The sequence below is a fragment of the Mastigoproctus giganteus genome, chromosome 10 (genome assembly GCF_048544385.1).
Source record: "Mastigoproctus giganteus isolate SK-2022 chromosome 10, ASM4854438v1, whole genome shotgun sequence".
NCBI classification, from domain to species: Eukaryota; Metazoa; Arthropoda; class Arachnida; order Uropygi; family Thelyphonidae; genus Mastigoproctus; species Mastigoproctus giganteus.
This window is the reverse complement of record NC_143584.1, coordinates 34,525,283-34,538,743: the sequence shown is the minus strand read 5'-3', so window position 1 is coordinate 34,538,743 and position 13,461 is coordinate 34,525,283.

The following is a 13,461-nucleotide window of genomic DNA, read 5'->3' as shown; positions in this document are numbered from 1 at the left end:
CCTACTATTCCAACCGCATTTCTTTTTCCAACAATGGAGGTCACTACTTTCCCATTTTTTACATTTCTTCACAGCTCAATGTTAAGTCCGTTATGCTATAAATTGCTTCATCATGTAGATATATTACTAACGTGATTAAAAAAGAACAGGAAATAAGTATATGAAATTAATTTAATACAAAGGTAGTTTCTGATGTAAAAGCAAAGGTGAAAAGAACAGGAAATAAGTATATGAAATTAATTTAATCCAAAGGTAGTTTCTGATGTAAAAGCAAAGGTGAAAGGATCCAATGTTGAAAGAATAGTAAATAAATCCAAGGATAAAGCTAGTTTAAATCCATTGATTAAAGAATATGACATAATTCCAAGGATATAAATGACTTGGTGACTTTAGATCCAGTGGTGGTGTAGTTAAGAATCCAATGATGAAAGAACAGGAAAAAGTCCATGTATATGAAACAATTCCAAGGAAATAAATAATTGGATGTCTGTCGGCCTAATAGTGGTGTAGTTAAGAGACTGTAGAAAGATTTTTTTTCAAAGATTATCAAGTCACTTAAACTCTAAAGGCGGCTATATAATTTTAGTAGAAAATCCAGAGGTGGATTTTCAAAGGTATAGTATGAAAGAACAGGACACAAGTTATATATATATATAATCGCAAAGCATTTACTCTGTCACCGATAGTTTACACAGATGACCTAGCATTCACACACATTTATACAGCTTAAACTGCAAAATGGATTTTTTTTATATATGTATATGTACGTATTCGGGTTACAATTTAAACAATTTACACGTATTGGACATTTTCATGCACTCACCATTTTAAATATATGTATACTGTATTATACAACAGTTATATATATATATATATATAACTGTTGATGACCCTGCTCATGTTGCTGACAAACTGAATAGGTATTTTGCATCTATATTCACACACGAGGAATTCTTCATGGAAGGGGGATACCAGAAGTTTATCAAATTCTAACGAGGAGCTAAATGATTTTGTGATGACTAAAAGGAAAGCGGAGGAGAAATTGCTAAAGCTAGACATAAAAAAGGCGCCTGGTGTGGATGGAATCTATCCAGTTATATTAAGAGGGGCAGCAAAGGAGGTAAGCAAACCCTTAGCTATAATTATGAAATCATCCTTGAATTCAGGAGAGATCTTTGTGGACTGGAGATGTGCAAATGTATCCCCACTTCACAAAGGGAGTGGATCAAAGGGTGACATGAGTATTTACGGACTTGTTAGATTAACTTTTGTTCCAGGGAAAATAATAAAAAAAAAAGTAAAAGTGAACTGCAGCCAATATCAACCCACTGTACGATGGAAGCCTCTTCAACAATTCATGTTGAGGGAAATGGACCATAATCTGTCACGCTGGTCCAGTGAGGGTTGGCAGATCAACCGTATTTAGCAGTCAGGGGCTTGAACGCCGGTCTACTGAACGAGCGTGTGCTACTGTACTCCCGCTCGTGATTACTCGGCTATGGAGGCCTTTATAAGGGAAAATAATAGTCACTGGTTAAAGAATTAATGCAGGATCATCTAGACAGAAGTGCAGTTATACTTCAGTTACAGCGTCTGTTTGTAAAATTGACTGATTTCATTGAATAATGTGATGTGGTCACAAAGGAACTGGAGGCAAAAAAAAAAATTGATATCATATACTGTACTTGGAATTCAGGATAGATTTTGATACTGTTGCACATAATCGACTGCTGTACAAATTGGAGCAGTGTGGCATTAAGGGAAAGTTACTATATGGATAAAGGGATGGTTGAGTGAGAGAAGACAGAGAGTTGTTATCAATGGACACTGCTCTTAGTGGATTAATGTTATCAGTGGAGTTCCCCAAGAGTTCGGTGTTGGGCCCATTGTTGTTTTCTGTATTTATTAATGATAGTGATGAAGGTATATCAGGCTTAATGTCTAATTTTGCAGATGATACGAAGGTTGATAGGATGGTTAATGACAGTTATAACGGTATGCTACTTACAACAAGATCTAAAAAAATTGAGCAGTTGGGCTGAGAAATGGCAGTTGGAGTTTAACATGTACAAATGGCAGATACTGCATATGGGAAGCAGTAATCCCAGATTAACATACCAACTGTGTGGTACTACACCCAGGGTAGTGGAAAATGAAAAAGATTTGGGGTAATTGTGCAGTCAAATATGAAGTTCTGTAAGCAGTGCAGACAGGCTGTCAGGACGGCTTATGGAGTTTTGTCAATGATATACAGAAACTCTGCTAGCAGAGATAAGGAGGTGATTATTCCTTTGTACATAGCCATGGTTTGGCCGCATCTTGAGTATTATATACATGTCTTAAGACTTCACTTTGAGTAGTATGTAGATCTGCTGGACTGGTGCAGAAAAAAGAAACCAGATACAGTAGGTGAAGGGAAAGGTGCGCTTATCTAGAAATGCTTCAGTTTTGCAAATTGTATAGTCTGGAGACTTGGCACCTGCGGTGAGATCTGATTGAGGTGTTTGTGGATGGATTTAGTAAGCTAATTGTTGATGATATTCTTCCTCTTGCTGAGACTACACACATGAGGAGGCGTAAATTCAAGTTGCGGAAGGATAGTTGCAGGATAGATGTGGGGAAGTTTGCCTTTAGCCAGCGGGTGGTTGATTGTTCGAATAAACATCCATTTGTTGTTGTTGTTGTTGTTGTGGAAATGGATAGTTTGAATGAATTCAAGAACGAACTAGATAAATTCTTGGAGGGTATGGATGACTGAAATGTGTTTTTTTTTTTTTTTTTGCTTATGCTTATAAGTTTCCTTTCTTGCATCATTTGCCACTATTAATACTAATATGCAGTTAGTGCTTTACTCATTAGATTATTTAAGTAAATATAGAAGGGAGAAAAATGGCATTTATACATTTCTTTGGACATTCACTCACACTCTGGGGTGTTGAAACATGGAGGGAGGGTGGTAGTCATTATCCAACAGGTATCCACCCTGGTGCAAGCGCTCAGTTATGTCCAGCAATGCGGATGTGACTGAGAATCCCATCCAAGCATAGACTGGCATACACACTTATTGTCATTCATGCGGTTATTCATACAAACCAGTGCCCATAGCCGAGTTCACTGGAATTCAGTTATATCAATACATACACTCATACATATATTGTACACACTGGCACATATTATATTTGTGCTCATAAAATTAACCCATGCATTCAGCAACATATAGACATTTACATGAATATAAATATTACATAAACGTAGAGGAACATGAAGACAAATACCATAGACATAGATATTACTTGTAACACAAACAATTTCTAATATAGACTTTCTGACTGGGTGGGAAACACATTCTAACAGCCACTCTCATTTGGTTTGTGTATATCAGTGGATGTCATGATTGGGTAGGTCGTGCTATGTCTAAACCATACAATACAGTGCTTTCTGGACTAACGTCCATATGCCCTTACATCATTGTTGTTATACATTAGTATAACACTGCACAGTTTAAACATAACACACACACACACACACACACACACTTGAAAATCAAGAAATCCCACAACAATCTACTTGATACATTAAGCAGGAGACCTCATGGATATAATGTTTAACATAACTGTTAAAGAGTACATAAAACATGCATACTGTATACAGTTCATGGCTATACGTATACATTTTATATAATCGTATCTATACAATATACGTCCAGTTTATATTATTTACATAATACACTGTAGATCCCATGTAACGCGAGTGATGGGGTTCAAAATTTTGGGCCTCCTTATAAGTAAGTTCTCGTTTTATTGGTGGTTATAAACCACTAACCTAAAGGACTAACTTCAAATAATGATCTTTACACGTGCATGAGCGAAAATAGGGGCGAAAAAAAGATGCAGTAATCATATACATTTTTTCGGATGCTAGAAATAGATTTCCCTGAAATTTTTTTGTGATTTCATTGTTACGAGCAATAATTCTCACACAGTCAAGCCCACGTATTTAAAATTTAAAAAATACCTGCATTCTATCATTATCAATTAAAAAAAAAAAACGTTGATAAGCACCTAAAGATTAAGATAGTGTAAATAACACGAAATGCATTTTGACATTGAAATGACTGTCTGCGATATGAGGTACTTGATGGAGTCTACATAGTACTTGATTACATTGTGGTTTTTTTATAAATGAATCTAGAGTTAATTGCTTCGTTATCTCCCGTTTCTTATTTTTTGCCATTTCAATAATTGGTTTGAAATGAAGGATTTGAATTCTATCTACATTTCTCTGATTTCTTTAGTCATTGAAATGCAGTTTCATGGCTGCTAAAGCCTCTGTCACTTTAGGAGAGCGGAGGAAGTCTTGTGTCATCTTCCCTTTTGTCACTGCTATCACAAGATGTGGCTCCAATTTAGGCCTGTAGCCTTAGAGTATTTGCTGCAATCGTCTGGTCACTTAAGCTTTCATAAGTAGGAAAATCATTATCAGTATAGGTCCAATCATAAATGTTGTGACTAGTGACTGCCAGATTGCGTAACGAGTTCCTGATAAAACTGCATTTTCCTTGTCAACGTTCTCTTGAATAAATCCCTCAAACTCTTCCTCGTCTTTTTCTTGTTCCTCTGAGTCAGATGCAATTGCCAATGCTTCATACAAACCTCACTCCCACCACTTCTCAATTGTAGATGACGATATGCCCCCCATACCTTCTTAGCCAAGTCAAAAACACTATCCAGTGTGAGCTTCTTCAGGCATTCTGTTATGGATACTTCCTCATCAATTATTCAATTATTCGATTGATTAAATTTTACCTATAGTGCCTTGATCCAAAGGTTGGATCTTTGAGGTCATATTCTTTGGCAAATAGTTCACCTTTATCTTACTCTCACGGCTTATGAGGTTTTCTGCAGTAGGGTGAACAAGACAGTGGTCCAGCGGCAAAAGTGCTTTAGGTTCCATATTTTCCTTTCTTAAATGAGCGCTCACAGATGGCAGAAAAAGGCTATGAAACCGTTCCTCGAAGATCTCTGCTGGCATCCAGGCATTCTTACTGTGGCGATACGAAACCCCTAACGACTGCAAAAAAAAAAAAAAAAAAACACCTTGGGGGCCCTCGATTTTCCTTCGCACAGTGGTTTGACTTTGCGCGCGCGCGTGTGTGTGTGTGTGTGTGTGTGTGCCAGTTTTATTGACACAAAACAGCAATGTTTTGTGTCAGTTCGTCTCACTTTAAAGCTCTGTGCCGTTTGTTCATCGGCTTGTGTCTTATCGGGAAACATGCGATGACAAAGTCCTATTTCGTTGCAATTGTAAATTTCTTCTGGAACATAGCCGCCTTGTATGATAACATTTAATTGTGATGGATATCATTAGCAGCCTTGGTGTCTGTAGATCGAATTTCACCCGAAATTGCGACCTGGCGAATTCCATGCCTCTTTTTCCATCGGCTAAGTCAGCTCTTGCTCGCTTTGAATTCTTTCTCGAACGCTTGTACTCCTCGCTGGTTGTCTAAGTCTTTCTTCAGTTTTCAGCTTGACTCCTGATTTGTACCTCCTTGTTGGGGGGGGGACTCTTCGCTTAGGTTGAGTGGGGTATACCACTTGTCTGTCTTCCTTATGGCCTGGTAGAGTGCTGCTGTGTGTTTCTGGACGTAATCCTTCCGTTGCTCAATAACGTCTATCATGCCCCTTCCTCCTTCTTCCCGGGCAATTGTCATTATTGTCCTTGTCTTTTTCATGATATCCTCCAGCTGGGTGTTAGTCCAATCTATTACCCTGAAGAAGTATGTTAGCATTGGGACTGCATAGGTGTTTATGACTTTAACTGTGTTCCCTCCATTCAGCTTTGCTTTCAGCAGGCTTCTGAGTCTCTGATGGTACTTTTCGGTTAGGCAAGCCTTAATTTCCTTGTACTGTAACTGCTGAGCCTGCATCATCCCAAAGTATTTGTCGGCCTCTCCCTCTGCCATGGCTTCGATCTCTTTACCACTCTGCAGCTGGTAGTTTCGGTTAACTAATTTTCCCTGACGCAATCCGTGGGTCTTGCATTTGTCCAGACCAGATTCCATCCTAATATCATTACTGAATTCTTCGCTAATCTGGAGTAGTTGCTGAAGGTACTTCTCGGTTCCCGCGTAGAGTTTGATGTCATCCATGTTCATCAGGTGGGTGGGGTGTACAAGTTCTTCCTTCCTTCTTTGAGATTATATGCGTACTTGCTACTGTTGAGCATGGTAGATAGCAGGTTATTATTATTATTGTTGTTGCTCTTATATTATTTCTCCCTGATTTTCGGGATTCCACTCTGTTACAGCTACTGCTACCAAGTACACAGGGTGATTGTAATGTCTGAAGTTACTGTTGGTCGAGGATATCTCTGACTATCCTACAGGTGTCCAGGATTGTGACTTTCTGGAGTTCAACGATCACCAATCTGCTAGCCACCACGAATACTATCTTGTCAGCATTGGAGAATAGGCAGGAACTAGCTGTGACTTACTTAGACATTGAGGCTGCATTTGATGCCGTCCAAGTAAACCAACTTCTCACTCTCCTGGAATGCCACTTCCAGATCACAGGGAACATATTATGCTTTCTCTCCTCACTTCTGAATAACAGAGTTATAAAGCTTCATACAGGAGATCGCACCCTTACTAGATCCGTCACCGCAGGAGTCCCACAAGGAGGGGTCATTTCGGGCCTTCTATTTTCATCCATTATCTTCCCACTGGTTGCACATTCTCGATGTCTACTGAGCTATGCGGACGATATCAAGATACTCACTCCCATCATCCCAGGTCAAGACCTAGATCTGGTAAAAGTGGAAATTAACAACACTCTCACCACAGTCACATCTTACCTCTTCCAGTTTGGGCTCAAGATCAATCCTGCTAAGTCCGAATTCATGGTGTATTCATTGAAGCAAACGCCTTCTTCTCTCCAGCCTTCGGTCGGCAACACCCTCATCCCAATTGTGTCCAGCCATCGTGATCTGGGCGTTGTATTCGACCTAAAACTTCGATTCAACGCCCACATCGACATGCTCCTCACACGTGCTTCAAGACTCCGGTGGATAGCAAAACAACATCACCTTCATATCACAGATAAAAAGATAACTGTGAGGTACATAAGAACAGTTATCTTTCCACCTTTACTCTATGCTGCTGAAATTTGGGCGTCAGCGGTACCGTCAATAAAGAAACCACTCTTTGCCGCAGAATTCTGGCTCCTAAAGTGGGCCAACAGGAAGCACAACCTTCCAGCTCAGATTCATACCACGCAGCTTGCCAAATCTCTCGGAATTCCACGGCTTCCCACCTTAGTCGACGACCAACGCCTCCTAGCAACAGTCAAGATGATAACAGGCATAATGGCAACACCTTCATTCTGGGATACCTGTGGCTGGAGGATCCCCCCTGCTGCCCTTAGGGCCAATCCCGAGCTCTACTCCCATTCAGCACGACTCCATCTCTCGGACAGGTTCCTTCCTCAGCAGATGCTCAAGCAAACCCAGGCACTGGACGCCGACCTCAACAAATTCGCTGCTGACCGGACTTACCGGAAAAAAATTATGACGAGTAGGACTAATCAGCAATGACTGATGTGTACCTTGCATCTGTTCCTGTCTGATTGAGCTGGTGCTCTTATCTCGATGTTAAGCCAGCTCAATCAGATTTAACTCTCGTAAGGAGTTCTCTCCTTTGTATTATAATGTTTTCTTTGTAAAATTACCTTTTTGTAAATAATTGTTCAATTTTCCCGGAAGTTTGGGAAACTGTAAGCCCCTGGCTTTATGGCCGTGAAGGGTAATAAAGATTATCTCTCTCTCTCTCTCTCTCTCTCTCTCTCTCTCTCTCTCTCTTCCTTTTAGCATTAGCATTAGTAGAGGCATTTGATGCAAGAAAGCAAGCTTATGCAGCATCAGCCAAAAAAAAAAAAAAAACCACTTCCACTTCACCCCTCTGTTCATTCAAAATACCTGTCCAGCTGAGCCTTAAACTTATTTAGGCTATCAACTTCCACGACAAGGGATGGAAGTCTGTTCCACAAACCAACCACTCGCTGGCTAAAGGCAAATTTCCGCACGTCTATCCTACATCTGTCTTTCCTCAATTTGAATTTATGCCCTCTCAGGTGATTATTCTGAGCAAGAGGAAGAATCCCATCACCATTGAGCATGCTCAAACCATTCAATGCTTTATACACCTCTATCAGATCACCTCGCTGGTGCCTAGTCTCCAGACACTGTAATTTGCAAAACTTCAGCCTTTCTTCGTAAGAGCACCCCTTTGTTCCATTCACTAATCTTGTTGCCCTTCTCTGTGCTCGTTCCAGCAGCTCTACATCCTTCTTGAAATGAGGCCTCCAGACCTGTATACAGTACTCTAGGTGTGGCCTGACCATTGCCTTATACAAGGGAATAATCACCTCCTTATCCCTGCTAGAAAAATTCCTATATATCATTGACAATACACCATGAGCTACTCTTGCGGCCCGTCTGCACTGCTCAGAGAACTTCATATCTGCCTGCACAACCACCCCCAAGTTCCTTTCATTCTCTACCACTGTCAGTGTAGTACCACAGAGTTGATACGTTGCTCTGGGGTTGCTGTTTCCCATGTGTAGTACTTTACATTTGTCAATGTTAAACTTCATTTGCCACCTCTCAGCCCATCTGCTCAACCTTTCCAGATCCTGTTGCAGCAGCATAGTGTCAGTAGTGTCCTTGACAACCCTGCCTACCTTTGTATCGTCTGCAAACTTCGACATTAAGCTTGATATACCATCATCAATATCATTTATGAATACAGAAAACAATAATGGACCCAACACTGAGCCCTGAGGGACTCCACTAATAACGTTAGTCCACGACGAGCAGTGTCCATTGATTACCACTCTCTGTCTTCTCCCCCTCAGCCACCCCTTTATCCACAGCAGCAATTTGCCTCCAATGTCACACTGCTCCAATTTGTGCAGCAGTCTTCCATGTGCAACAGTATCAAAAGCCTTTCTAAGATCCAAGTATATAATATCAAAGTTATTCCCTGCATCCAGTTCCTTTGTGACTGCATCATAGTATCCAATCAAATTGGTCAGGCAAGACTTCCCCTTAACAAAACCATGCTGTGTCCGAGCTATAACTGAAGTCTTGTCTAAATGATCCTGCAGTGCTTCTTTAACTAGTGCCTCCATTAATTTTCCTGGAACAGAAGTTAACTCACAGGTCTATAATTACTTGTGTCAGCCTTTGATCCTCCTTTGTGAATTGGGGTCACATTTGCACATCTCCAGTCTGTGGGTACCTCCCCTGAGTCCAAAGAAGCTCTCATAATTATGGCTAAGGGTTTGCTTACTTCCTCTGCTGCCTCCTTTAATATAACTGGATAGATCCCATCCACCACGGGTGCCTTTCTTGTGTTTATCTTCAACAATTTCTCCCCCACTTTACTCTCAGTTATTACAAGATTCTCTAGCTTACTGCTAGAGTTGAATACACCTCTGGCTTTCCCCTCGCTAAATAACTCCTCATGTGTGAATGTCGATGCAAAATATTCATTTAGTTTGTTAGCTACCTGAGCAGGATCATCAACAGTTGACCCATCAATATCAAGTGGACCAATCTGATTCATCCCCTTCCTTTTGGAGTTTACATAAGTAAAGAACTCTTTGCTGTTTTTCTTTGCATCCCTTGCCAAAGATTTCTCGTAATCTACCTTCGCCTGCCTAACATTCTTTGTAACTTGGTTACAGATCAACTTGTATCTATCATAGGCTTCTGTGTCATGTGTTAATTTGTATGTATCCCATGCATTTTTCTTCTCTGCCATATGTCTCATTAATTCATCTGACATCCACTTAGGCCTAAATCTTGAACAATATTTCTTAGTTGGTATGTAAAGCCTAGTAGCTTCCAAGATAAGTTCTTTGAATGCTTCCCATTTTGAATTTGCTGTTGGTAACATCATCAGTTGGTCCCACTGTATAGAATTTAAATACTGTCTCAGTCCATCGTAGTCGCCTTTACGAAAGCAAAAACCTTTCCCTTTACCCTTGATGGTAGTTACCTCTTTGAATAAATCCCACTTCAGCACACTGTGATCACTACCACCTAGTGGTTCATTTACCTGCAGATTCTTAATGCATGAGGAATCATTACTGATAATCAAATCAAGAGTATTACTCCCTCTAGTTGCCTCCCGAACATGCTGATGTAGAAAATAATCATCCAATAAATCCACAAACGCCTTGCTAGTGTGTGAGTGACCAGCCCCAAAATTCCAGTCAATATCTGGGAAATTAAAATCCCCCATTATAAGACTCTCTGATTTATAGAATTTAAATACTGTCTCGGTCCATCGTAGTCGCCTTTACGAAAGCAAAAACCTTTCCCTTTACTACCCTTGATGGTAGTTACTCTATTTCTGGCCCACTCTATTTCCCTGTACAGTTTCTTATTATACTCAACAGAGTCATTACGCCTATAGCACACTCCTACTCTCAATTTTGATCCCCCAATGTTTATGTCACACCAAACTGACTCGACACTGCACTGTCCAGCAATATTGACTGGCTTCACTTCCCTGGATTTTATATATTTCTTAACTAATAGCATAACCCGTCCTCCCTTCCTATCCTGTCTATCCTTTCTTTAGACATTGTACTCCCCAAATTCCAGTTCTGCATTCTTCATATCGGTGTGACACCATGTCTCTGAAATCCCCACAATATCTGCCTTTGATGTTTTGGGCAATACCTCAAATTCATCAAATTTATTTACGAAACTCCTAGCATTGGTGTACACGCAAGTATACATGCACCTGTTCTTTTTCTTAGCTACACTAACACAAGAATACGGTGCTGTTTCTTGTATTCTGTCTATCTTGTGAACTCCTCTGACTGTTTGGTCGTCCCGGAGTATAAACAGAAAATTTAATTTAATTTAATTTAACCCATGTGTTTTCTTGTACCCCAATGATTCCCAGCAGTCTATGAAATATCCTGAATCTTATTTTCCAGGCTGCGGCACATTCCAATAGAAGCAGTGCAAGAATCACTTTCACCTCTGCCAGTGGCTACTGTTAATCTATTATTCCTTGTATCCCTCCAATATAGCAGTTTTCCGACCCAACTAACACTGCCTCGATAGCATCAGGAAACATTCTTGCACCCTTTTTATTTAAGTGTATCCCATCCCTGTAGAAGCAGTCTCTCCTGTTAACAAGTACAGACCAGGCTGAAAAAAATTCTACCCCTTGAGCCTTGCACAATCTTTCCAGGGCCGAATTGATCGACAGGGCTCTCATCATATACTCCCTCCTATGGTGTCTGGGCAGAATTGCAGACACTTTCAAATTCAACCCTAATTCAGGGCTATTTTTCAACAGTGACCTGTACTTGTTAAGTAATTCCGCCGGTCTCTTACTCTTAATGTCATTAGTGCCAACGTGTACAACTATATTATATCACCTTTTGTTCCCTTAAAAGATGATATCCGCCCTACAACGTCATCAACCTTTGCCCCTGGCAAACATACCCTGGTCCTGTTCCACCTATCCTTTTTACAAAGCATGTTTCCCGTTTCCCTGACAATAGAGTTACCAACAACTACTAGTTCCTTTGGGACCAGCGCATTCTGCCTTGGGGGCTGCCGCTGTGTTGCGTGATGACGAAGTGTAAGCTCTGGCATTGGTGTGGGCAGCTGAGAGCTTGATGGGCCCCTCACTTTTAATCCTTCGAGGGCATCCACCCTGTCCTTCAAGCTCTCATATAGGCCCATAACAACGCTGAGTTGTCGCCTGATTTCCTTACACTCCTTGCATCGCGCACACACAAAGACATCCCCCATGGCAGTATCATGTCCCGTACCCGACTGCTCCACAAACATCAAGCAAGTAGTGCATTTTAATAGGCTGTGATTCAGAGGGCAACTGCCCCCCCCCCCCTCAGTTCTCCCCTGAGCCACAGCACTGCCATTAGCTTGAGCCTTTTGCTTTGCTGCTCTGGTCTGAGTCATAATTTCGATTTAATTTCTATAAAATTTCAATTTCAGTACAAAATTAAAACCCTAAACTTATATCCCAACACAGTTATAAAGCTATATTTATGTTTCAGTATCGAGTGTTATCTACAAAATCCCTTTATATAACTTCCGTATCAAGTTAAGTATTAATTATTTATGTTACGTAACCCAAGTCGTTATATGTATAGTTAAAAGTACAATTTAATTGACAACGAAGTTCAACAAGATTAATTATCTGATTAATTGACAATATTATGTACTATACTATACTATATTAAGCTTATGCTATCTATTTCAAGATATTTTGCAACGCGTACAATGGCGGCAATTTTCAAACGGTAAACACGTGGATTTGATACCCTTTCCGATACTAAGTAATACCTACAAAATCTCTGTCTAAGTTACTTTAATCGAAGTATCGTAAATAGGAATATAAAGGTACCCTAGAAAATAAGTTAATATGCCAATTTAAGCTAATAAAACAGAAAATAAATCAGAAAAAACTTCTCTGTTCCAGGAGCAGCAAAAATGAACGTTCGCACAGGCTACCCTCGTTCTAGATGTCTAATCTTGCCCAATTTTGGAGAATATAATTCATTTCTTTATTGTCCAATTTAGTTAAACAAATGTTTGATGTGGGGAACCCCCCCCCGCCTCCACTTCTATCTAATATTTCTATTATGCTTTAATAAGGATGATTTAATCCTATGGTTACACTTAATTCTGTGAACCAAACTCGATGGTAGGACTGGTGGCTCGACTATGGCGTGTCTCAACTCGAGTTGATGCTAATGTCATTTTGCCAATAACTGGGCAAAAGCACATCAAAATATCCTTCCGCGAAATGCAGTGATGAAATGTGCAGTGCTCTGTAAATTTATTGTTTGACATTGACCTCTAAGCTTCAATGTCTTATGTTTTCATTACACATGTAATTTATAAAAGTTAATTGCAATTTATATGCCTGTAAACAGGGCCGGATTAAGGATGAAATAGGCACTGGTCATATTTTAAATTTGAGGCCCCTTTAAAAAAAAAAAAATATATATATATATATATATATATATATATATAGTTTTTATATTTATACTGTGAATAATAATTCCTTGATAAAAATGTGAAATAAGAGGTCAAAAATGTTTTATGTTTTTTGACTTGAAAAATAAAGTAACAATAAAAACAATTTTAATAGAAACTTTTAACTTATTTATTGTACAATAAAAAGGCATAAGAAAAAAATTTAAACACTTAACAAGTTAAGTTTAAGTAAGCTTTTACAGTACACGTTTTCTTGCTTTATTATTACTATTAGATATTTTTATCACTACTTGAGAAAATATTTACACTAAAAATGAGGCCTCCGGCCATGGCCGATTTGGCTGAAATTTGTCTGTAAATCAAATTATTATCCATAACTCTGGAGCTTTTATATAAAAGCAACAAAGTTAT